General features: G+C 43.6%; 1 protein-coding gene across 3 annotated transcripts in view; it reads right to left on the minus strand.

Moving 5' to 3' along the window:
- Positions 1–25,822, minus strand: part of gypc (glycophorin C (Gerbich blood group)) — an 84,977-nt gene that overhangs the window by 36,653 nt on the left and 22,502 nt on the right. The window contains exon 1 of one of the 3 annotated variants that reach the window (XM_041200560.1): positions 23,453–23,746. The exons of 1 other annotated variant lie outside the window; for it this stretch is intronic. The gene's annotated coding sequence lies outside the window, so the exon portion shown is untranslated. Of the gene's footprint in view, positions 1–12,014; positions 12,227–23,452; positions 23,747–25,822 lie in introns of those variants that run through there. One more of the 3 variants, XM_041200559.1, reaches the window with a different exon arrangement.

A 25,822-nucleotide genomic window follows, 5' to 3' on the forward strand; every position in this document is an offset into this window, starting at 1 on the left:
AAACTCCAATGAGTACAAGCCCAATCTCTCCTTATAAGAAAATCCCTCCATACCTGGGATCAATCTAGTGAACCTTCTCTGGACTGCCTCCAATGCAAATATATCTTTCCTCAGATAAGGGGAGCAAAACTGTTCACAGTATTCTAGGTGTGGTCTAACTAATGCCTTGTATAGTTTTAGCAAGACTCCCCTATTTCTATATGTATAACCTCACATGTGCATAACCTCACATTTCCCCACGTTATATTCTATTTGCCAAGTTTTTGCCAACCCATTTAACCTGTCTATATCCCTCTGTAGACTCTTTGCGTCATCCTCACCACTTGCCTTCCCACCTATTTTTGTGTTTTCCGCAAACTAGGTGATAGTACATTTACTTCCCTCATCCAAATCATTAATATATATTGTAAATAATGTGGCCTCAGCACTGATCCATGTGGCACTCCACAAGTTACAGGTTGCCATCCTGAAAATGCCCCCCCTTATACCAACTCTCTGTCATCTATTAGTTAGTCTATCTAATATGCTACTCCCAACACCATGGGCTCTTATCTTATTAAGTAGCTTTATGTGTGGAACCTAATTGAATACCTTTTGGAAATCCAAATATATTACATCTACTGGTTCCCCTTTATCTACCCTGCTTGTTATCTCCTCAAAGAATTCTAATAAATTTGTCAGGCATGATTCCCCCTTCATGAAGACGTGCTGACTCTGCCTCATTATATTACACATTTCTGAATGCTCTGCTACTACATTCTTTATAATAAACTCTAACATTTTCCCAATGACGGATGTTAAGCTGACTGGCCTATTGTTACCTCTTTTTTGTCTTCCTCCCTTTTTGAATAAGGCTGTTACATTGGCAGTTTTCCAATCCTCTGGGACTTTTCCAGAATCGAAGGATTCTTGGAAGATTACCACCAGTGCATCCCCTATTTGTGTAGTTACTTCTTTTAATTTCCTAGTATGCAACCCATCAGGTCCAGGGGACTTATCGGACTTTAGCCCCAAAAGTTTCCTTGATACTTTTTCTCATGATAGTTACTGTATTTACTTCCTCCCACCTTTTTTCCCCTTGGAACTAACTTCCTGAAAAGGTGGTGGAGGCAGGTTTGAGTGAGGTATTCAAAAGGGAATTGGATTGCTAGCTGAAAAGAGAGAATGTACAAGGTTACAGGGATAAGGCAGGGGAGTAGGTGGAATGCTCTTTCAGAGAGCCAGTGCAGACTCAATGGGCTGAATGGCCTTCTGCACTGTAAACGTGCTGTGATAGAGTTAAAAATCCCTGTGTGTAACTCAGAGAGATTCTGCGAATACTTAACCAGCTTTATGACTCCCATTATTCAACCCTGGCAGATTTCTTGCCACCAGTGACAGCCTCATGGTCATAGCTATCATCTTCCATGGGATATTTCATCAGTTAAGCTTATGATTATCCCCCTAATTTTCAACTCCCAGTCCTGACTAGAAATTAAATCTGTTTTTTTTTCAGAAAATGCCCTGGTTTTTGCTAAGAGACTGAGCCGCATATTCACAATTCACTATTCTTGTAATCCTTTAGCTTGCCTCAGGGTCATTAGTCTTGTTGATGTCAGTTGGTTCTCTGCTGACAGAACAAGTTAAACAACCCACTTGCATGGAAACACAAGCACCTCATCACATTTTTCAGTCGGCTTCACAATCAGTGAACACACAAGATCAGGGACAGCAGGCTCCACCAACAGGAACAATACACTCGTCAAATCATCACTGGTCCTGCTGATGGGCCATCAACCTGAAACGTAAATTCTCTGTTCCTCTATACAGATGCTGTCTGACCTGCTGAATATTTCCAGCATTTTCTGTTTTTGAGCGTAGATCGTTACTAGAATACCACCAGGACTCCATAGGTTAAATTATAAGGAGAGATTACATAAACTAGGTTTGTATTCCCTGGAATTTGAAGTATTGAAGATATTAAAGGGAACAGGGAAGGCGGATGGAGAGGAATTATTTCTACTGTTTGGGGGAATTTAGGACTGGGGGCAGAGTTTAAAAATTAAAAGCGGATTTTGCAGGAGGAAAATGAGGAAACATTTCTACACAGAAAAGGTGATAGAAGTTTGGAACTCTTTTCCACAAATGGCTAGGTGAATTGTTAATTTAAAATCAGAGATTGAGAGATTTCTGTTAACCAAAGACATTAAGGGATATAGGGCAAAGATGAGATTGTGGCGTTAGGCCACAGATCAGCCATTATCTCATTGAATAGCAAGGGTGATGGGGCTAATGACCAACTCATGTCCCAGTATTCTAACCAGCTTAGCTAGTTTAAATGGTGGATGAAGGAATGCTAGAACAAGCCCCTCCTTTCCCTACAATAATGCCAAGGGATCTTTAACATCCACTTGCAACGATCTCAACTGTAAAATAAGATTTAGATTAAGTATCTCATTGATCAGTTAGCACCTTGACAATGCAGCACTCATGACTTCACTGGAATGTCAACCTAGACTATGAATCAGTGTCCTGGCTCATACCCAAAATCTCCTGACTCAGTTTACAGGTCTAAGGTACACCATCTACATTTCTCTAAGCAATTGTAAGACCTTGGACCATACTCATGCAATGTAAATTTTCTGATGAAATACACAAAAGAGTTTCAAAATTAACTCTTCTAAATCCCCATAAATGTAATACCTTTTTGATGGTAGGGCTTCATTTTTGAACATGCGATTTAAAAGAAAGTGGATAAGATGCATATTTCAGTGTCTTAGGAATCTACAGTCCTTGGGAAGTATTCAATGGAGAGGTTGTGGGTCTTACTCACCATTTGGAGAGCTAGTGAGAACCTCGCGACACCTTAAATGCCACTCAGGCACTTAACTGGGCAGCTGCAGTCCTTCCCCTGGATCAAGCACCCCAAGGGTGGTTGTCCTGCCCACCAAGAGCTCTGGGCCATTCAGAGGCCGGCAGATATACTGACTGATAGTGGATCCCAGGCCACAGGTGAGTGATGATGGGATGGGCGACATGTGTGGTGGGGGGGAGGGTTGCTGGGATTGGCAGGAAGGGAGGGTGGGCTTTCAGCAGCCACTGCCCTCCCGCCCTCACCCCCAGGAGCCCGCAAGCAACCCCGCATGGATTTGCTTGTCGTGCGGCCGGCTCAAGGGCCCCAATTTGTGCCAGGACGGGAAGGCCGTCCATAGGCCTTCCCACCATGGATTTAAATCGGGGTGGAGGTGGTAAGGTGGCGGGGTACCGACCTGCCATATTTCTGCCTGATTAAATGCCCCTGCCACCAAACTTACCACAGGAGCAGGCATTGAATTCCACCCCTTGTCTGAGTTTCATTGCACATCAGTGAGGAGCTTTTAGAATCTCAGAGCAAGTGGTGGACATTGCAATGTTTGATGGTCAGTGTTATTTTGTGTTTTTATCCAACTTGCTGTACACAAGATATCACCGGTACCATATCTGTAAGGTGTAAAGCTTGAATGAAGACCTTAGCTATGGGGCCAAACAAAGCATATGCACACAGACATTCTGATGAGAGTTGACATCAATCTCAGGAACTTGCAACTTATCTCCCTATGGAAAAGGTTTCGATTTAGTGCCTCCAACTGGCAGCACAATAAAGGTGAAGAAAGATCTCGCATGTAGAAACAGAGGTGTGACTCCCCATCCATCAACTTCATAATAGTTTCTTCTGTAAACTGTATTCACCTCCTAATTAATGTTATATGCTAGGAAAATGTTGACAGGGCACTTCGAATAGACAATGCCGTAGGAGATTTTGCTTTCGATATTTGTCAGATTTCAGTCCCTCTCCATGAATCCTTAGCTTTTGCATGTCGGGCAGTCACTATACATTCAGATGCCGTTCTTTCTGAAGAAAAATATATATTGAACAACGGAGCAGAAGGAGTTGCAGTTAAAATACTGGACTCACTTAAGAAACTGCTAGAATGGAAAGGACCAGGTCAGATGGACCCCCAGAACATACTTTATCCAAGATTATTTTGCATATGAGCTTTTGCATATTTGTTAAGTTGAATTTGATTTTTAAATAGCAAGACAAGGTAACCTGAACCTTGACAAGTTCACCATTTCCCTAAGTAATAGGCAAACTTTTCATTCTCAGTAAATCAACTCTTGCTATCATGCTAACAAGTGGATCTTGCTTTCAGATAGTTTAAAAAAAAACTTTTCTGCCAGTTTATTGAGGTTTCTAAGTGCCTGACAGAATGGTGAGAATTGTACGGCTTAGAATGAAGGGAGTTTATGTCTCAATATATTCTCAGTAAAGGACCCTCCTTACAGATTCACTTTCACATTGGAGGTAATGACTGGCAGGAGTTCTTCTCGCTCCATATTTATACCCCTGAAGCGGGGGAGAGGGGTGGGGGAGGCGAATACTGTGGAAGGGATACAGGAAGCAGAAACATGTGGAAAAACATAATGCCCTCCTCTGCGGCAAGTTTGGAGGTGAAGGGGCATTTACCCGGGTGGGAAGGTGTTGGGTAGGGACCCCGCCACCTTCCCACCTCTGGCCCAATTAAGTCTGGGGCAGAAAGGCTTGTGGATGGCCTTCCTGCCCTGCCACCAATTGAGTCCCTTAAGTGGGCAATTAATGCCCATTTAAGGACCTCATCCCATTGCTTCTGGTATTCAACCAGCGGCAGGGAGGGTGGTCGCTACTTGGGGAGTCTGAAAATCAAGCCTCATTGTGTTGGGCATTCATGAGTGCTTGATCGAGGGACCCAGCCTTGAGAAATGGAATGACTGCTGAAAGCCATTCCCTGTCTTTGCCTCCAGCACCCTGACCCTTATCCAGCTCACTCACCTCTGGTCTGGGTCCCTCAGTGATCCTGTCCTTCCAGTGAATACATTGCTGGCAGCCCCTCCACCAATAACACTGACTGCACTGATTGGCCTGCAGCTCCCAGGGGATGTGTGGTGAAAGGATTTTCACCCTCTGGGTCCTTGATCCTGGGGAAGGACTGCTGGTGGTCCCATAAGTGCCTAACTGGCATTTAATATGACAAGCCTTCCCCAAAGGAGGCCAAGCGAGGCTTTCACTGGCTCTCTAACCAGTGGGTGAAAACCCTACCGTCTGAAATAAATTCAACCCACAATTTTTAAAACACTTAAATGGGAGACAATTTGTACTTCTAAACTCAATTATGCCATTGCGCAGAGTTCAATCAACTCCATATCTGTGTATTTTTCATTTCAACTTATTCCTGTCCTTGGAGACTCACCTTCCAAACCCACGACTATCCAAAAGAACAAGGGCAGCATATAGATGGGAACACCATCAACTCCAAGTTCTCCTCCAAGCCACTCACCATCCTGACTTGGAAATATATTGCCGTTCTTTCATTGTCGCTGGAACTCCCTTCCCTAACAGCACTGTGGGTGTACCCACATCACATTGATTGTAACGGTTCAAGAAGGCAGCTCACCACCACCCTCTCAAGGGCAACTAGGGGTGGGCAATAAATGATGGCCCAGCCAGCGAAGCCCACATCCCATGAATGAATTTTAAAAAAAGACATTCATATACTGAATGGATATTTTACATCCAGTGTAAAATATGGATGGGAATCACAACACAGAATTATATAGCTCAGGTAATACCCCCAGTAAATACCTCTTCCTCACTGACACATCAACAGACCTGAAGTGAAAATAACAACAGTTTTCTCATTGTTGCAAGGAGTTCGCTCTCTCACAGGTTGTGCATTTTCTTATTATCCAACTTTTTTTCAATGATCTTCAATGAATTGCATTGTGGGATTTATGTTTGCCGTTGAAACATTGACAAATTATGTTAATACAATCCAGTGCCATGACTAGTTAGGTATGGGCTAGTTTTATAGTTTCCCCTCTCCTTACTGAGAAAATACAGTAGGAGATAGACAGAGTGCTATTTCTGAAGAGACCCATGGCTCTGAACTTAAGAACACTTTTATGTTCAGCTAGTGGGAAGATGGTGGCAATGTGGTAATGTCACTGGACGAGCAATCCAGAGGCCCAGGCTAATGCTCTGGGGACAGCTGGTGGGATTTAATTGATAAATTGAATTTAAATTCAATTAATAAACCTGGAAACTATCAATTGTTGCCCTTTAGGGAAGGTAATCTGCCATGCTTCTCTGGTGTGGCCAAACAACATCCGACTCCAGATTCACTTCAATGTGGTTGACTCTTAATTGCCCTCTGAAATGGCCCAGCAAACATTCAGTTCAAGTGCATTTTGGGATGGGCAACAAATGCAGGCACTGCCAATAATGCACTCACCTCATGAAAGAGTAAAGAGAAAAAAAAGCCTCATGCACCCACCCACCCCGACCCCACCCCCCCCCCCTACCCACCCCCCAACCCCTGCCCTACACTGCTCCACCACCCTACACGCTCTTCACCACCTCACCAGCCCCCAGCACTGGAATAGTGCAACCCATAAAATAAAAACTTGAGATAGAACCTAAGTTCCCACTTTTCAGCCCCTAATGAATCTCTCTTGGCTTGGACCGGAATTCTGGGCCCCAGAAATGTATATCAGATGGAGGCTATCATGTTTATGTTGGTTCTTTGCTGAAGCATTTCAAACTAATTGCACTATTCTACTCTCATCTTGTGGCGCGGTAGGTAGCATCCCTGTCTCTGAGCTAGGGACTCCAGGTTGAGTTCCATCCCAGGACTTGATGGCCAAGGAAGGTGCATTCATAATGCGACCAAACATTATCAACCTGAAAATTCTTCCACCGCACGCCAATGGCAGGCGCTAGGAGCAGGAGAGATTCCTGGTCAGCCATGTGATGGAAAGTAGGAAACTCTACCATCATTGTCCATAACTTCAGGGTACAACATGCATGTAAAAATGCCCGTTGCCACAACAACATGGACTACCTGAATAATCTGCAACATGCCACCACCACTCTCCAAAACCCATGAACAACCGATTTGTCTAGTTTAAAGAGCCCCTGATTCTTCCCCACACTCAACTCACCTTCTTTCCACTAGTAGGGCCTAGAGCACACATGGGCTATCTCCATGCTTGATGCAAATTCTGTGGGTTTTCCAAGCATGTGCATCTGACATGATTCAGTTTCTCATGCATCACCTGGTACAAAATCTCACTCCACCCAAAACTCTGGTAGGTGTGTGTTATTCTTCAAGTCTAACAGTTGGTTTGGGTTGTGTTTCAAGTTACCATGGCCGAATAAAATGCATTCAAAAGAAGTCACAACAGTTCACTCTATCAAAAATATTTTATGATCATCATTACTTTCAGGTACAAGTCAAAGTAAAAACACACACATAAATATGAAATACTGGAGTCTGAATGCCAGAGCAGGTTCATGCACTTTCTATTCATCTCTGAAGCCTACTTTCAAACACCGTCAAGAATGTGGGATAAAATTCTATTCTGCCACATGGCTCAGGCAATGTTTATAGGGTCTTTATTTTGACCTAATCTCAGTTCTTTGTGGGTAGTAGGCCACAATAGCTCCTATATATTACCCAGACAGTCTGCCTCAATTCTATCCTCAGAGGGATAGCATTATATCCACATCTTAATTTCCTCTATGCTAATAGTTTCTCAGGGCAGCAATTATATTAGTACCAAGCTATCAGTACAGAGAACAATTTGAACTCAAATGTCAGCTGGTACCAGTTTGACACCATCCAAGATTGTTTTATTTTGGGACCTTAATGTTCCGGGCCAACTCATTCACCTGAGGGAGGTCCCATGGTGATAATGAACTGAATTCAATACACACCAATGTCCGGGTCTATTCAGAACATTTGCAAAGTGGTGGCTTTTTTAAAAAAAAAAACAGGTTTAAGTAGAGCAACAAGTTGCAAATGAACCTTGGAGCTTTTCATATATTGTACAAAGCAAAAATCATCTTCAAGAACTTGATGTGTTTCAGTCACTGAAAAGAGGATATTCTTATTTGGATAAATTTCCTCATAAGGTTATCGACAGGATTTTGAGATAGTCATTTTTAAAAATGTGTAATAGTGTCAAGCTAAACTGTCATAGTTTATTTAGCTGGATGCAGCTTGAAATTATCTCAACTGAGCATGCATTACATGGCATGTAGCTATGTGTAGAATGCAGGAACTACGTTAGGGAGGATGATAAAATTACATAACTCATTCTTGATGACAACCCTAGTATAAATTTGCCTGTATGTACCTGTGTTACAGAACATGATATAAAATTATTTGCCCTACTAAAGTAACTTGCTGCAAAAGGACTGTTAGATAAACTTTGCAGTTTAACTAATCTGTGGATTTGCTTGCAGGCTGGGAAACAGAAGTTCAGATAGGCAGAATTTCAATGGCAGGGTGAGAACCAAGTGACAGGCAAAGCCCAATTTCTGTTGTAAGATTAGGAGGCACAGAGGGTAAACATCAGGTTATAGTTGAAATGGTGCCAATGGTAGTGGGGGTCAGGAATTCAGAAGGGTGTTATGCAAAGCAGTAGTGGTTCGCATTGGTTCAAGTGAATTTAGACAACCTAGCTTGCTTGAGTCAAATAATGGTGGGGAACTTGGCACTTAAAATATTTCATCCCAGTTCGTTTAAAGAAATCTTTCCTTTTCTTTCCAGAGGGCTGGGCCTCATAGGAAAAGGAAAGAGGCCTTTCAGCTCCTTGAGCCTGTTCACCATCGTCGTAACTATAGTTTTGGGAAATGTTGGACTGTAGCTTTAAGAATAATCATGTGTTGTAAGATCACATGATCAGTGTAAACCAATGCGTTAACAGTGTGGGGAATCTCGACCAGAGAGTTCTTCTTTAGTTATGGAGTTTGATGCACACGTGTAGTTGCTATTGCTGTTTGTAAATAAAGTTAAATGTTTCCACTAATAGAAGTTGTCTGAAGATCAACTCTATAACAACCATTCAATGAGATTGTGGCTGATCTATGATCTAACTTCATGTACATGCCTTTCCTGCATATCCCTTAATACAGGCTTGTCCAACCTTTTCACTGGGGGAAGGGGGGGGGGAAAGGGGAGGGCGGCTCATTTGTATAATTTTCTCACTCAGTGAGCAAATTTCAGAAAGCAAAGGTTTGGCGCAATAAATTGAATCTTTTTTTAAATTGGGATTTTAAGGAAAGAAATCATTTCTGAGCAAAAGTACAGCAATGTCATCGCAATAAATTGTTAAACTTAAAAAATAATAATTAATCAAAATGACCAGAGTGCGAGAGAGTCAGAGTGTGTGACTAGCTCACTCCCAGTCTCAAGGTGCTCATTCACTCACACTCATCCACTGTGAGTGGGTGCGTGTGTCTGTGTTGGTGTGAGGTGGTGTGTGAGTGAGTGAGAAACGTGAAACTGGGCACAAGGCAGGCTCACACTCCCCACCCCCACACCACACACAATCGCTCAGTCTCTCTCACACACACACACATTCACCATGGCACCATCTCCTTCACAGGCCACCAAACCTTCACCCTCCCCAGTCCCGTTGTTGCTCCTTTTCCCAGGCTCCAGCCCTGCCATACCTTCGCTTCCCTCAGCCTGGCAGCCTTCAGCACACTCAGCACTGCCGGTGTTCACTGCTCCTCCAGTCAGAGATCGTTTCTCTCCCTCATTTGTTGCTGATAAGCTCCAAGCAGGGTCTTCCATTGAAGCTTACCTGTTTGACTGGGATTTTGGAAACTGGCTCGGGGGCCACATAGAGGGGCTTTGCAGGCCGCATTCAGCCCTTGGGCCATATGTTGGACAAGCCTGCCTTAGTACCTTTGGCTAACAAAAATCTATCAATCTCAAATTCAAAATTAACAATTGATCTAGCATCAACTACCATTTGGTGAGGAGAGTTCCAGACTCCTACCACCCTTTAAAAGGTAGGAGTGTTTCTAACTTCAGTCTGAAAACAAAAGCCTCTGTACTTGCCTAATGCATCACTAACTTTTTCCAGTTCTGATACAAGATCACAAACCTGGAAATTAGCTTGGTTTCTCTCTTCACGGTTGCTGCCTGACCAGCTGAGAGTTTCCAGCATTTTTAATCTTCACTCCCGAAATGCCTGGCTCCATTTTTCTAAACTGTGTTTCCTGTGGAGTTTTCTGAAAAATATTTTTGTATGTTTTCCAAGAGGAGAGTCAACTTGGATCGACTTACAAAGAGAGTTACCATTTTTTCCCCTATTGCAGGTTAGCAGGTCAGACAGTTGCTGAAGGCAGATCTGTAGAGAGGGGACCATCTGTTGGCTGTTATAATGAGGCTTTTGTACACTTCGTACTGGAAAGGGAAGCTGGAAATAGCCAACTAGCAACAGTGACATAACATCAACAGAATCTCTGCTGAAGGGAAACCAGTGCTACCGTTATCCTTAAATGTGGTTTTGGTATGAATTATAATAGTACACTGCAAAACAATAAGATTTGAGATTCTTTGTCAATCTTTTAAGACATAAACCCCAAGGTCACACAATCACAGGATAATCACAGCACAGGAGGAGGCCATTTGGCCAGTCATGTCTATTCCTGGCTCTCCAAATAAGCAATGCAATTAGCTCCATTCCCCACCTTTTCCCAGTAGCCCTGCACCTTGCCTTTTCAGATAATAATCCTATTCCCTCTTGGATGCCTCAGTTGAATCTGCCTCCACCACATACACAGGCAGCATCATTCCACATCTTAACCATTCATTGCGTGAAAAAGTTTCTCACGTTTCCGTTGCTTCTTTTGCCTATTAACTTGAAATCTGTGCCCTCTCTGTCTCGATCCTTCCATCAATGGGAAGCTGTTTTCCACTAGCTATCCTGCCCAGACCCCTCATGATTTTAAATACCTTGAACACATCACCAAATGGAGAAGACGACAAACATAAAAACAAAAAAACTACGGACGCTGGAAATCCAAAACAGAAACAGAATTACCTGGAAAAACTCAGCTGGTCTGGCAGCATCGGCAGAGAAGAAAAGAGTTGATGTTTCGAGTGCTCATGACCCTTCGACAGTTAATACTGATCATACGGTAGAGGAAAGAAAACAATTTGGATTCATGGGACACCTTCACAACTTCAGAATCCCAAAGCACTTTGCAGCCAATGAAGTACTTATGTGGCTGTATTTTACGGCCCCCGTCAATGGGTTTGCAAGCAGGGAGTAGGGACGGGGGGACCTCGTAAAATTCCAACTGCTCTCCCTTGGGGAGGGGAACGTGTGACCCGAGTGAGGTTGCAGGTCTTCATGGAGCGGCTGTGGAGGGTGGGGTTTGGAAAGGAGCGCATTGAAGGATTCCTACCCTCCCCTTCTCCTTCCCCTGCACCCCGCCTTCCAATTTTGCAGTGGGACAGTCGAGGCCAAAGTCAGCCCACCTGTACCCTCATCGAGGCCCTTAATTGGGCAATTCATGATCAATTTAGGGCCATTTTCCAACTGTCCTAAATTTTCAGGCTGACAGGAAGATTTCAGGAACAGCTGGGGGCAACCCAGAAAGTCACCTTGCTCAGGCCTTGGGCGGGCAGTGGGTGAGGTACCTCCTTCAACAGCCTCCTTTCCACATTGGGCATTCCCCCCGCCCCACTGATGCTCCTTCCTCACCCCCAGCCTATCGATCAAGACCCCCCCCTCCAATCCCCTTGGGCCTCAGCTCCCCTCCCCAAGGTGAGACCAGCTGCAGTTACCTGGCCCTGGCCTTAGAATCTGGGGACTGCTTGTGGCCAATCTGATTCTGAGGCAGGACTTCCTGCCGAGTGAGGGGCAGAATCCTGTGGGTTGTATGACAGCCAGTATCAGCTGGGATGCGTTTCCCCGCTGGTTCTTCAGGTGGCAGGGTGGGAATCCCACCATCCAAAAGATCCTGACTGTGATGAGTAATGTAGGGAACACCGCACACAGCAAAGTCCCACAAACAGCAATGTCAGAATGTGCAGACTCTGTTTTAATGATGTTGGATGAGGGCCAGGATGCAAGGCAGATTCCCTTCCTCCCCTTCAATTAATGCCGTTGGATCTTTCGCATCCACGCGAGGAGGCCTCAGTTTAACATCTTACCTGTAAGACTGAACCTCCTGAAATGCAGCACTCCCTCACTACTGCACTGATGAGTCAACCTTGAGATTCTGTGTTGAAATCCATGAAGTGGGACTTGAACGCAGCAACTTTAGCCTCAAGGAGGAGACTGCATTACCAACTGAGCCACAATTGAAACCACGAGAGGAAGCGCTCTGTTTGAAAAGAAGTTTTGCTCTCTAGCTTTCATCCAGAGCTAGCAGTGGAGCTAATCAGTAAATAAAACCTACACACACAAAGTGTTTGCAGTACGTTGATAAAAGTGTGTTCCAGTTCATGAGTCATAAAGACCATTTAGTGTAAACACATTATTCACTCAAAACAAGGACCTGCTGAGGGGAATAAAAGTTTTTTTTTAATGTTTTGATACTTCTAATTCCCAACTTTACAATCGAGAGTAGGAAACTGCAGCTTCCTGTTATAGAAATGTCACTAAGTGTTACACCCATAATATTAACATTCAACCAGATGGTTTCAGGGTGAAGCAAGGATCAGGCTCTTGCATTGAGTAGAAGCAAAGATTATTGGGTATTGAAGACACTTGCTGACACTTCCATCCTAATTCAGAACTAGTTAATTTAATTTTACACATATTAGATTAATGCTGGCAATCACACACTCAAAAGGAATCCAGTTTTACTCCTCTGACAAGCCAGCAGAAATCAAGCCTGGCTTTGCATCAGGCTCATGCTGGGAGTTCCTAACACTTACATCAGATCATAGATCTTTACAGCACAAAAGCAGGCCATTCGACCCATCATGCAGGGGCTAACTCTTTGAAAGAGCTATCCAATTAGTCCCATCCCCTTCTTTTCACATTGCCATGCAAATGTTCTGTGCTTCAAGTATTTATCCAATTGCCATTAGAACGTTATTAAAAGAATCTTTTGGGCAGTGCATTCCATTTTCAAACAACTCGCTGCATAAAAACATATTGTCCTCAAATTTCATTGCCAAATACCTTAAATGCTCAAAGTGAAAAGTACACCATTCTTCAGTACACTCACTCCAAAAAAAGAAATGCTTGAAGTTCACGACACAGATGAATGACTAGGCACCAGTTCAGGGTAAATAAACTAGTACTCTTCATTCCAGCCAGTAGTAAAGTCTAATGTTTGGAAGAGAATTTGATTAGTTAGGTAGCCAGATGGGGGGGTTAATGCACAATCTAAGATCAGTTCGCCTATGAGGCCCTGTATCTCTCTGGAATGGGAGAGTGCCTCTTTACCCAGCATATACCTACACATTATATTAACACATGGACATAAAATTTTACCTTGTTGACAGCATTGATTATGGCCTTAAAAATTACACCCATAAACAAGATTGTTTTTTTATGAATGAAACGATTGTTTATGAGTGCTGTTAATATAAATCTAGAGAGATTCTCTCTCTCACTGCAGTGCTGTGACAGGCATAGGGTTAGGTACCCTTCCTGCTGGAAAGATAATAGCAAAATAACTCAATACTTTATAAGAATCATCAAGGGATCTAACTGCCTCTGTACTCTATCTTCCATCAGGTCACATTTTTCCTTCTGTTCTCATCAAGTTCCAACATGGTCATTAAACATTTTAAATGGATTCTGATGGTAGAAATACAAATTTAATAAATGTTTTAACCAATGTGCCAGAGGGAATTTACGTCTCTATCGCTCTATCCAAGAGTTACTTTGTGTTTACCTAATACTGTGAATCATTTCACAGAATCTTAACAGTGAAAGTGGCCATTCAGCCCATCATGCCTGTGTTGGCTGTTTTGAAAGACCAGATCAGCCCCTGCTCTTTCTCCATAGCCATGTAAATATTTCCTTTTCAAGTAACTGTCAAATTCCCTTTTAAAAGTTACTATTGGATCTGCTTCCACTGCCTTTTCAGGCAGCTCATTCCAAATTCCAAATCAATAACCTGCCTGTGTAAAAAAATGATTTCTCATCTCATTCCCAAACCCATTCCGCACACCCCCAATCCCAGTCCGTTTACCAAGTACCTTAAACCTGGATCCTTTGAGCTCCAACCCTCCTGCCAGTAGAAACAACTTCTCCTCACTTACTCCATCAAACCTCTCACAATCTTTGCCTGCTGAAACTCTCCCCTCCCCCACTAACCAGCACTGAATCTGCAGCAATGGCTAGCATGCCTTCCTCAGAGACCTCCATATTGAAACAACAACCCTGAATCCACGCTCATTTTTGGAACTCAACTCCTCTCACAATGAGTTTCAGTGCTATTTTCTACCCACTTGAGTTTTCAAACGGCCACCAAAATCCAAGTCAGTTACAACAAAAACTCAAATGAACGTTGGGATGGGCCCAGTATCAGATCCTCTCAACATCTGCCCATATGACTTTCCAAATCAGCCTTTATTTTCTGGGGGGCTTGGGGGGGTTGGGGCGGTGGGGGGGGGGGGGGGCAGCGGGTGCAGGGTGAGGTGGGTGGTTGGCTCAGTTGGCTGCTGTGCATCAGGTTGGCGCCAATAGCATGGGGTTCGATCCCCATTCTGGTGGGTGGATTCGGGGACTGCCTCCTTGCCCTCCATGGTGGACGTCATGGTTGTGGGTCGGACCTGCCTTCAAGCAGAGAAATCAAGAAGCAGCAGCATCCCCAATTTTAATCGCTCCACCATTGATGCCTGTGCTTTTCAGCTGTATAGCCCCAAATCTATGGCATACTCTCCCTAACCCTTTCCACTTCTATCTTGCTTTTGTCCTTTAAGATGCTGTGTACTGTGTACAGTATTGATCTCCTTATTTAAGGAAGATGTAAATGCATTGGAAGCAGTTCAGAGGTTTACTAGACTAATACCAGGAACATGTGGGTTGTCTTATGAGGAAAGGTCGGACAGGCTGGGCTTGTATCCACTGGAATTTAGAAGAGTAAGAGGCAACTTGATTGAAACATATAAGATCCTGAGATGTCTTGACAGGGTGGATGTGGAGAGGATGTTTCCTCTTGTGGGACAATCTAGAACTAGGGGTCACTGTTTAAAAATAAGGGGTCACCCATTTAAGACAGAGATGAGAAATATTTTCTCTGAGGGTGGTGAGTTTTTGGAACCCCCTTCCTCAAAAGGCAGTGGAAGCAGAGTCTTTGAGTATTTTTAAGGCAGAGCTGGATAAATTCTTGATAAATAAGGGAGTGAAAGGTTATCGGGGATAGGCGTGTGGTTACAATCATATCAGCCAATATATTATTGAATGGCAGAGCAGGCTCGAGGGGCCAAGGGGTCTACTAATGCTCCTATGTTCATATGTACATTGCTGAGTGTCATATTTTGTTCTGTAACATTCCTATGAAGTGTCTTTGGATGTTTATTATGTTAAAGGTGCAACAGAAATGTAAGTTGTTGGATTTTCAAACTTCCTTGGTGATTTTCCTGTACATAAGAGCATAAGAGAGTCCTACTTAGTTGGCTAAGATACAATGGAAAGGTTTTTGCTTTCTGTGTGGCCTTGCAGGTGTTGGTAATGCGTTGTAATTACTGACTGAGCATTCACCACCCTGACTTCATCTATTGATGCTGAATACCTGTCCATGGCAATTTTCAGAACAACAAGTGGATTGGACATCGGGAAGGTAAATCACCACTGCCACAAATTTGGTTGTTCCGATTGTGAGCTCACAAATAGGGCAACAAATGCCATTGCACACGTGTATGTTTGACAATGGCGGTGTGCTTTACCCCCATTTGCGAATGATAACTGGCACAGCATGCGGAGCAGATAAAGATAGAACCATAGAAATGTTACAATGCAGAAAGGGGCCATTCAGCCCATCAGTCCATAGCTTTGCTAGTAACGGCATTTCAGGTGCAGATCCAAGCACCTTTTAAATGAGTTGAGTGTTTCAGCCTCAACCACCAATTTAGACAGTGAAGTCTAGACATCCACCACCCTCTGCATGAAAAAGTTTTTCCTCATGTCCCCTCTAATCTTTCTACTAATAACCTTAAATCGATGGCCCCTGGTAATTGACCCCTCAGCTAGGGGAAATAAGTGTTTCCTGTCTACCTTATCTAGGCCCCTCAACTTTGTACACATCAGTGAGGTCACCCCTCAGCTTCCTCTGTTCTAAGGAAAACAACCCTATATGCAGTCAATTTCCTTCACCCAGTCGGCAAAGCCCAACTTTTATCTCTGAACGGTAAGAAAATACTTCAATGAATAAATAAGAGAGAACAAGATCTTGCCCATGCCAGAAAGGAATTCAGGTCGTTCACTGAACTGTTTCCCAAAAAGAGACAAATTAATTATCTAATTAAAATGAGCAGTATCGCCCTTGCCTCGAGTGGAAAAAAGTATCATTTGATTTTCTCTGTCTTCCTCCATAGCAAGCACTAGATTACAGTCACCAGTACCTTCATAGACACATGGCAATAAAATTTGATCCATTGGGCATGAGGTATCAGTGGCTGGCTTGTGCCCATTGGTGCGCGGTCTCAGCTTGGGTGGAGCCAAATCCAGTTTTTACTTGCCATCTACACAATCACTGTTCACCAGATGTGAACAGGAAAAATAATTTGGTAATTTTATAGCTCTTTTAATATAGAGTAAATGGGGGAAGCTAGCCAATATGGCTACTGACTGAGGCTTGAGGGAAGCCTATTTAACACAGTGGTTGGTCTAAATCGTCCATAAGTATGCCAGGTATTTTTATGACTCATTAAACTCATTAAATGTGCTGTACACAACAAACTGAATTACCAACAAGGAATAATAGGTACAAATGGGCGAGGCATATTTTGTAGCATGTTAAAATGGAACATTAGCATACAGATCTATATCTTCATCGCTGCTGAAAAAAATTATGGGTAAATATGTACATGTAAAATTCCTTATCCCTGATGATGCCCTCATTGGCTGATATCAAAATTAGACTTTTAAAAAAATATGAACAACAATACTAACTATAACAAGCTTTTATAATACTAACTATAACAAGCACTGTGCAGGTAACCATGACAGACAATTAATAGTGTAGAGAACAGTGCAGATAAAAGAGAGAAAGGTGCTGGAGAGAAAAGTCAAAAGTCTTTACTTGTTTTAATAAAAGACAAGAGATGTGAGGTGGATTTAGAGCAGAGAATTCCGGAGAGGAGAGATATACAGGATGAGAAAATCAGCCTTCAACACTGGAGTGGAGGGATCGGAGATCAGTGCAGCTACATGGAGCAGGAGATGATCAGAGAGAAACTTGAAGACAAGGAAGAGAATCTTGGAAGGCTGGTCACGGCTGTGCAGAGGGACTTGAATCATTGAGTTCTAGATTACACAAATGCTTAAATGTCCTACACTGAAAGCTTATCTGAAGGAACTGGTAGTCATATTTCAACTAATTTAAGTGAACTGCTAGGAATCCATATGAGACCAGTTTAAAAGTCAGCAACATTTTGTACAATTTTCTTTAAAAGAAATCTGATGTATTTTATTTAAACCTGCCTCATTTTGGCAATATAGCAAAGCAGATCAAAATTCCTTCCGAGCTGAAAAACATCATTCATTTCCACAGTATTCAACATCAGCCAGAAGTTCACCACAGGTTACAGTATTTTCCAATTAATCAGGGCGGGACGCTGAGAAAACATATAAAAACAATAAATTTTATGGAGAGCCTGTCAACAGGAGACATACAAACCAGTTTGCCTTCTTTCAAAACAATAATTAATTACTAACGTTAGCTTTTAAATAATTATTTTGCTATTTTTTTGTGAGGTAACTATTCTTATACTCTCATGTAAGCCAGAAAAGTCATTTCCAAAACATTCAGCGTGCATGTTTGCCTACATTTAAGCAAAGTCGTTGTACTTCACATTATAAACTAGGATGAAACAAAACAGGAAACTCTCCTTGTCTGACTAGTCCTGCAAACATCCTGAAGCTAGAGTGCAGAGACGTGACCCAACTCTGGTGCATTTCTTCAGACAATGAACTCAGTCTTTTAAAGATGCATTTTCAAATACTAGCCTTGAGCCAAAGCTATTTAAACAGTCCAAAAACATGGTTATTCGATCTATTCAACTGCGTCGCCTTTGTTTAGAAAACAGAAACTTTGGCTGAAAACACTTGTCTAAGAACTCTCAAGAGGGGAAACAAATTAAAATCAGCTGGATATCATGTCATCTAGAGCTATCATGAGCCTTAGGTTAGAGAAGGTCAAGCTCTCCAATCGAGAGAAAAGGAGTATGATTGTTTTAGGCAGGGAAATAGGTCCATATAGAATAATATATTTATATATATATATATATAGATATACATATAGATATATATAGATATAGATATATATAGATATAGATAGACAGATCGATTGATAGAGAGATAGATAGAAAGAAAGAAAGGTACACACACACACAAGGACTAGACTAGAAGAAAATTAGCTTGGCGGGGAGTATGCAGGGAATGAAAAGGGAAAGTAAGAAAAGAAAGATAAAAGCCCTGGTTGATTGTATCTCTGACAAATCCTCCAAAGCATTCAGACACATCTGTGTCTCTGAACATTAGATCACAGATCAATCATGATCTCAATGAATAGCACAACAGGTTTGAGGCGCTGGATGTTAGAAAGGAGTAAGCCATCCCTTTCTACCAGAGGATCAAGAACAGAAAGAAGGAAAGTCAATATATTTGGCATTGTTATAAAACCTTCCTTGGGGCCGCATTTTGCAAAGACTATGAAAGAGAAGGAAAGACAAAATGGTCTTTTTATACACTTTATTTTCCCCAATATTCACACTATTGACCAGGTTCATTCTCTGTTCTGTAGAGTCTTGAGACATTTCCTCAGAAGATTAAATAAATTGATTCAAGTATCCCTTGAACTTCCTAGTAACTAGGTCAAGCAAAGCTCTTGAAAAGAAAATCAATTTAAAATCCAGTCTTATACATTATATATTTCCAAGCCAGTTGGTTTCTTTGCTCTGACATCGACCATCTACAAGGCACAAGTCAGGAGTTTGATGGAATACTCTGCACTTGCCTGGACGAGTGCAGCTCCAACAACGCTCAAGAAGATTGACACCATCCAGGACAAAACAGCCCACTTGATTGGCACCCCATCCACAAACATTCACTCCCTCCACCACCGAAGCACATTAGCAGCAGTGTGTACCACCCACAAGATGCACTGCGGCAACTCACCAAGGCTCCTTAGACAGCATCTTCCGAACCCATGACCACTACCATCTAGAAGGACAAAGGCGGCAGATAGATGGGAACACTGCCACCTGGAAGTTGCCCTCAAAGCCACTCACTATCCTGACTTGGAAATATATCGCCGTTCCTTCACTGTCACTGGGTCAAAATCCTGGAACTCCCTCCCTAACAGCACCATGGGTGTACCTACACCACATGGGCTGCAGCGGTTCAAGAAGGCAGCTCACCACCACCTACTAAGGGCATTTTGGGATGGGCAATAAAGGCTGGCCCAGCCAGTGATGCCCACATCCCATGAACGAATAAAAAAAAAAAATGCCATGGCATTAGCAATAGTCCTGCAAAAATATTTCTCTACAATCTTCTCAGAACTTGTAATCCTGTTCCTACCCAAATATTCACAAGGCTCTTTTTATAGAGGGTGATCCAACATGACATTAACTGTTTTGGTTGGGCATCATCAAAACAAAATGTTCAGCAAGGAATAATCACAAAATAATACCACCATTAATAAAGCCAAGGATACCACACATTTTTAAAACCGCCTCTTCATCTGGTCCTGCCACCTTCAAAGAGTTGTGTACATATATCCTCAAGACGTCTCTGTTCGAGCACCTCCTTTAAAACTGTACAATTTAGTTCATATCATTTCTCTTCATTCTCCCTAACAAAAATGTACCTCTTCTATCCATGTTAAATTCCCTTTGCCATATGTCTGTCCATTTCATTTCAGAACAACAACCTACATTTATATAGCTCCGTTAACATAATGAAACATCCCAGGGCACTTCACAGAAGCATTATGGAACAAATTATGACACCAAGCCACATAAGGAAGTATTTGGTAACTTTTGGTCATGAGACCTAAGAGTCATTCTAAGAATCGGCTTAAAAGGAGGAAGCTGAGGTAGAGAGGCGGAGAGGTGTAAGTAGGGAGCTTAGGAACTAGGTAATCGAAGAAACACTGCAGAATCATTGCAGAATTGCAGAATCATCCCAGAATTGCACTGAGTGCTGTAGCGGGCGCACAAAAAGATGTTTTACCCGCCGGCTACAATGGTGAATTTTCGCACCAAATCATCTGCTTCCTGCCTCGTTAATTATGCAGCCACAGGAATCAAGCCGCCTCGCTGAACCGCCCGCCATGCCGTTACCACACCGGTTCCTCACTCCGGGTACTATATCTAAACTGTAGCCGCGCACACAGTTCTCAATATTTGCAGCTCAGGACTGCTCCAGTGAAGACAGAGCCCTGGAAGCCCAGAAGAGTTCAGTGACCCATCACTGGAATGCCTTTCGAAGGCCCTCTGTGATGTCCTCCAACCCCCACCGCGCTCTGGCTGCACGAGGTCCAGCAATCTCACCACTCTGGCTTGGGAGGTGGTGGCAGCGGTGGTCAGTGCCAATGCTGCACAGAAGAGGTTGGCCATCCAGTGCAGAAAGAGGTTGAATGATCTCATCTGTGTGGGCAGGCAAGGAAACCCTCTCATCACTCTAAACTCACATACTCGAGCCCATCACGCATTCCCTGGCATCTCACTCACCGCCAGCTCAACGGACATCACCATTCTCTCTCTCTCTCTCACACACACCCTCATATCTCCATCTGGCCTCATCTCCTCTGGAGGCTGCCTCCTCAGCCACTTGCACAGATCAACATCTGCCCCCCCAACTCACCCCACAAACAAAAAATGCTGGAAAAACTCAGCAGGTCTGGCAGCAACTGTGGAGAGAAAGACAGAATTAACGTTTCAAGTCCATATGACACTTACTCATCGGAGGTGACTCTTCTTCACTCTGAAGAAGAGTCATACGGACTCGAAATGTCAACCCTTTCTTTCTCTCCACAGATGCTGTCAGACCTGCTGAGCTTTTCCAGCATTTATTGTTTTCCTTCCCCTTAAGGGGCATGGGTCAAGCAGTCAAAATACGGGGCACTTCGTCACCCTGGATATGGGTGAGGGTGAGGGACTCTTAACACCCACCTTGAGAACTGGGCTGATGCCTGGGCAGATGGAAGTGGGGCTTCTAAATGGCCCACCCTGGAAGACAAGCCCATTTCCAGCCTGCGCTTGGCTCCTAGGGAAATATGCCAGGCAGGCACTGCCAGGTTAGAGGCAGGGTTGCGGTGCCCAGACAGTTCCAGACTCCCAATCCCTGCCTCAGAGATGAAAATCCAGCCCAGTGTTTCTACTGAGTGCAATAAAATGGAATCTAAACAGTTCACATAAGGAATGATTGCATCACAGCAAAATTCAAGTGTCACACTTCATATTGAACCGGTAACCTTGAGCACAGTGGAGGATATTGCTGGGAGTTATGTTGAAACAATGAGTAAACAGGGCAAAACAGGAACAATGGCTGGGATTTTCCAGGATCCACCCCGGAGCAGTCAAAAGTCCACTGAGTTGCGGCGAGACCGGGCGATCCTGGCAGTTGGTGGGGCTGGAAAATCCCGCCCCAATTATTATACAGCGCCTTTTACAACCTTGGCACTTTTACGGACAATAAAGTGCTTTGGAAACGCAGTCGGTGTTGTAATGTAAGAAACGTGGAAGCCAATTTGTGCACAGCAAGCTCCCAGAAGCGTTGTGATAACAACTAGATAATCTGCTTTAGCGATGCCATTTGAGGGTTAGGTATTGATCAGAACGCCTGGGACAGAACTTAACCAGTTGGAGGGATCCCCCCCAACAACCACCGCCCAAAGAGTTGGCGTGGAATGCAACCTCACCGATGTCGGCTGTCCCTCAGCTATTTAATGCTCCGAGGAGCGCTAATTGCCTGAAGGTGAGACTTCAGTCTCTCACTCGGAAGGAAGTCGTTCCTCAGAGACCAGTCGGCTAAACCGATTGGCTAGCAGCTCCAATTCCAGCAGCGTCACTGGGAGCAGTGAGCACTACTGCTATTCAACTACAAGCAGTCCCACAAGTCAGCCCCAGAACCTGGTTGAAGGTAAGTTCCAGGGTTGGGGGTGTGCGGTGGGGGCGGGGTGAGGATGTTGCAGTTAGGATGATGGGTGGAGAGGTGGGGGGGGGGGGTTTGGGTCTTGATGGAGAGGTGGCGGGGTGGGGGGGGGGGTGCTTGGAAAACAAAAGAGGAGCACTGATCAGGAAAGGGGTCCAGTGATGGAGGCTCAACTCTTTCCTGCTGGAGGCCCAAGCAGGGTAACCTGCCAGGCCATCTCATGCCACCCCGCACCCCCCACCCCATCTTGCCGGCTTCATGAGAATGGGTGGGAAGAGGACCTCAAGTGACCAAAAATTGGCCACGCAAGTACCTCGATTGGAGCACGGGTGGGCCAGCTGTTCTATGCCTCACCTACACCACTCCTCCGTTGCATTGCGGACAGGTTGGGACCAGGCAGGAGGGTGGTGCAAAGGTTAAATTTTGCCCCCCCGTGCTCTACGCAATTCGTGAGACAGGATTTTTTTTTTGTACCTATCTATAACCACCTGAGGGGGCAGATTGGGCCTAGCTTTAACGTCTCATCCAAAGGGATGCCACCTCCAACAATGAAGTGCTCCCCAAGTACGGCACTGGAGCATCAGGTTCAAATCTCTGGAGCGTGACTTGAATCCACAACCTTCTGACTCAAGGGGCAAGAGTTCTACCAACTGAAGTACGTCTGACAATGCTGCACTTAGATTGTTTGTGCCATTGACAGCAGCTCCATTATCAATTGTAAACCAACATATAAACAAAGTGGTGCTGCTGCAGCAGAGACCAGGTGTGAACAAAAACTGTTCTGCAGTTAGATGGTGGCCACATGAACAGAATACTGTTGCAACTGGCTTAATTTTTTGGTCATTGACCAACTAGTGCATCAAACCTCCCTGAACAGGCTTGTGAGGTAGTTTTCTACTCTCTAGCCTATTCTCTATGTCGTCCTTCTCACAATTGTGGTAAATTGGAACTGGCTGCAACAGAAACCACACTAAATGCACAATTCACACTCTATTATTTAGGGAGCAGTAGATAAGTGTTCTTGCACTGAAAAAGGAGAGCTTAATCAATTGCATATATCCTGTGCTGCATCTGAACTAATTAATCTGTATGGGAGCCAACGGCATTCTAGATCAACAGAAATGGCCCATGACTCAGCTTCTTGTCTGTGACATCTTTTGATGATCTGCTTCTATCACTGCTTGTTTGTCCCTACAACCACACCAACCCCCTCCACTTCTCTCCGCCCAACCAAATCCACCGCCCCCCCCCCCCCCCCCCGCCCCCCCACAACACACCTTAAACCAGCTTATATTTCACCCCTTACTTGGATTCACTCAGTTCTGTGGAAGGGTCATGAGGACTCGAAACGTCAACTCTTTTCTTCTCCGCCGATGCTGCCGGACCTGCTGAGTTTTTCCAGGTAATTCTGTTTTTGCCATGACTCAGCTGTCAGCTTAAGTCTGACCACTCCATGCATTGCACTCAATACCGAACTGGATCTCTGCATTGTACAAGCAGTCCAGTGCAAAATGCCGCCCTACTGAAATGGTAGGGATGGAGGAACAGCCGTATTAGACCGCATCTAAAATTGGACATAACGTGCTTTATGGCTTGAAAGATCAGGCTTCACAGGTGCTGCTCAGACCCCATTTACGATATCTAGTAAATTAACATATGTAGGTTACATGTGAAACCAGGACCAATCAGATTTGAAATATTTGGGTGGTGACGCAATTTGCTTTAAACATGTGATATTTCAATGAAATGGGGGGGAACAACATCTTGAGGCAACTGATACAATCCAAGTTATTACAATTCAGGGAACTTAAAGATCTTAAAGATAACCAGCTTATATTTCACCTCTTTTCTATTTTTCCTTAGTTCTGTTGAAGAGTCATACGGACTCGAAACATTAACTGTGTTCCTCTCCGCAGATGCTGTCAGACCTGCTGAGTTTTGCCAGGTATTTTTATTTTTGTTTTGGATTTCCAGCATTCACAGTTTTTTGCTTATATCTTAGTCAGTCAGCTTGTTTAAGCTCTGCAACCAGTTATGGGAGTTACCAATGTGCAAAAACTAGATATTGTACAGGGACTGTCTTACTAAATGCAGGAGTTCAACAGACACTCCTCTTACTGCATTGGTGGATAAATATATTATCCAGGCTGGTCTTGGAGTCACACAAGCCGTGGAAGTCCCAATTTTACACTCAGTCAGTTGATCTTAACCAGGCAGGAACACTACAACTAGCATCACTAATATAAAAACAAAAAACTGCGGATGCTGGAAATCCAAAACAAAAACAGAATTACCTGGAAAAACTCAGCAGGTCTGGCAGCATCGGCGAAGAAAAACAAAGTTGACGTTTCGAGTCCTCATGACCCTACCCTAAGTAAAAATAGGAGAGGGCAGAAATATAAGCTGGTTTAAGGTGGGGGGTGGGGGGCAGGGTCAGGGAAGAGAAGTGGGGGTGGGGGTGGTTGTAGGGGCAGGCAAGCAGTGATAGGAGCAGATAATCAAAAGATGTCACAGACCAAGAACAAAGAGGTGTTGAAGGTGGTGATATTATCTAAAAGAATGTGCTAATTAAGAATGGATGGCAGGACACGCAAGGTACAGATAGCTCTAGTGGAGGTGGTGAAATAAGACTAAAAGGGCATAAAAGGTATAGATTTAAAAATAATGGAAATAGGTGGGAAAAGAAAAAATCTATATAAATTATTGGAAGAAACAAAAGGGAGGGGGAAGAAACTGAAAGGGGGTGGGGATGGAGGAGGGAGCTCAAGATCTAAAGTTGTTGCACTCAATATTCAGTCCGGAAGGCTGTAAAGTGCCTAGTCGGAAGATGAGGTGCTGTTCCTCCAGTTTGCATTGAGCTTCACTAATATTTGGCTATGCTGAGAAAGAAAATGTTAAACAGTCAAAACTCCTCTGCCTGCAATCAAGTGACTGCAAGAGCAAAGATGGCAGGTTTGGTCATCAGGTGAGGAGAGATTGACAGCAATGTCCTCCACAGTTGCTGACATCACTAGGCTAATCTGTGAGGTACCTGACCCAGTTTACCATTGTCGAGTAAGGTCAGGGTTCTTGGAGTCACAGTCCAGGGAAATTTAGCTCCTTCAGAGGGGAGTGGAAAGAGAAGGTGGTTGAAAAGGAAAGCTTCTTGCAAAAAAAATATTTTTTTGAAAAAAAGAGAATTGTTGGGAAAAGAAATTTTTCAGCACAGATTAAATAATTTGCAGAACAATCAGCAAACAGAACTTTGTTTAATGAAAACCAAACACTTTATGCAGTATGCTTCAACAGGGCTTTTGTTTTTTTATTCATTCATGGGATGTGGACGTTGCTGGCAAAGCCAGTGTTTATTGCCTTTTCCCAATTGCTTGAGACGGTGATGGTGAGCTGCCTCCTTGAACCGCTGCAGTCCATGTGGTGTAGGTACACCCACAGCACTGTTAGGGAGGGAATTCCAGGATTTTGACCCAGCGACCGTGAAGTTTGACATACAGTTATCAGGTGTACGGCTAACATTTTAATCTTATTGCTCATTATCAGCATTTCTCAATTGAAATGTCTCCAAATTAATTGTCTACCATGACAACACATCATGAACTGCTTTGCCAATTGTGCCCAGATGCTTGAACCCAACCATCATTGAAATTCTCTTTACTCTTCATTAGGTAAAACATTTTAC

This window comes from Carcharodon carcharias, chromosome 12 (genome assembly GCF_017639515.1).
Source record: "Carcharodon carcharias isolate sCarCar2 chromosome 12, sCarCar2.pri, whole genome shotgun sequence".
NCBI classification, from domain to species: Eukaryota; Metazoa; Chordata; class Chondrichthyes; order Lamniformes; family Lamnidae; genus Carcharodon; species Carcharodon carcharias.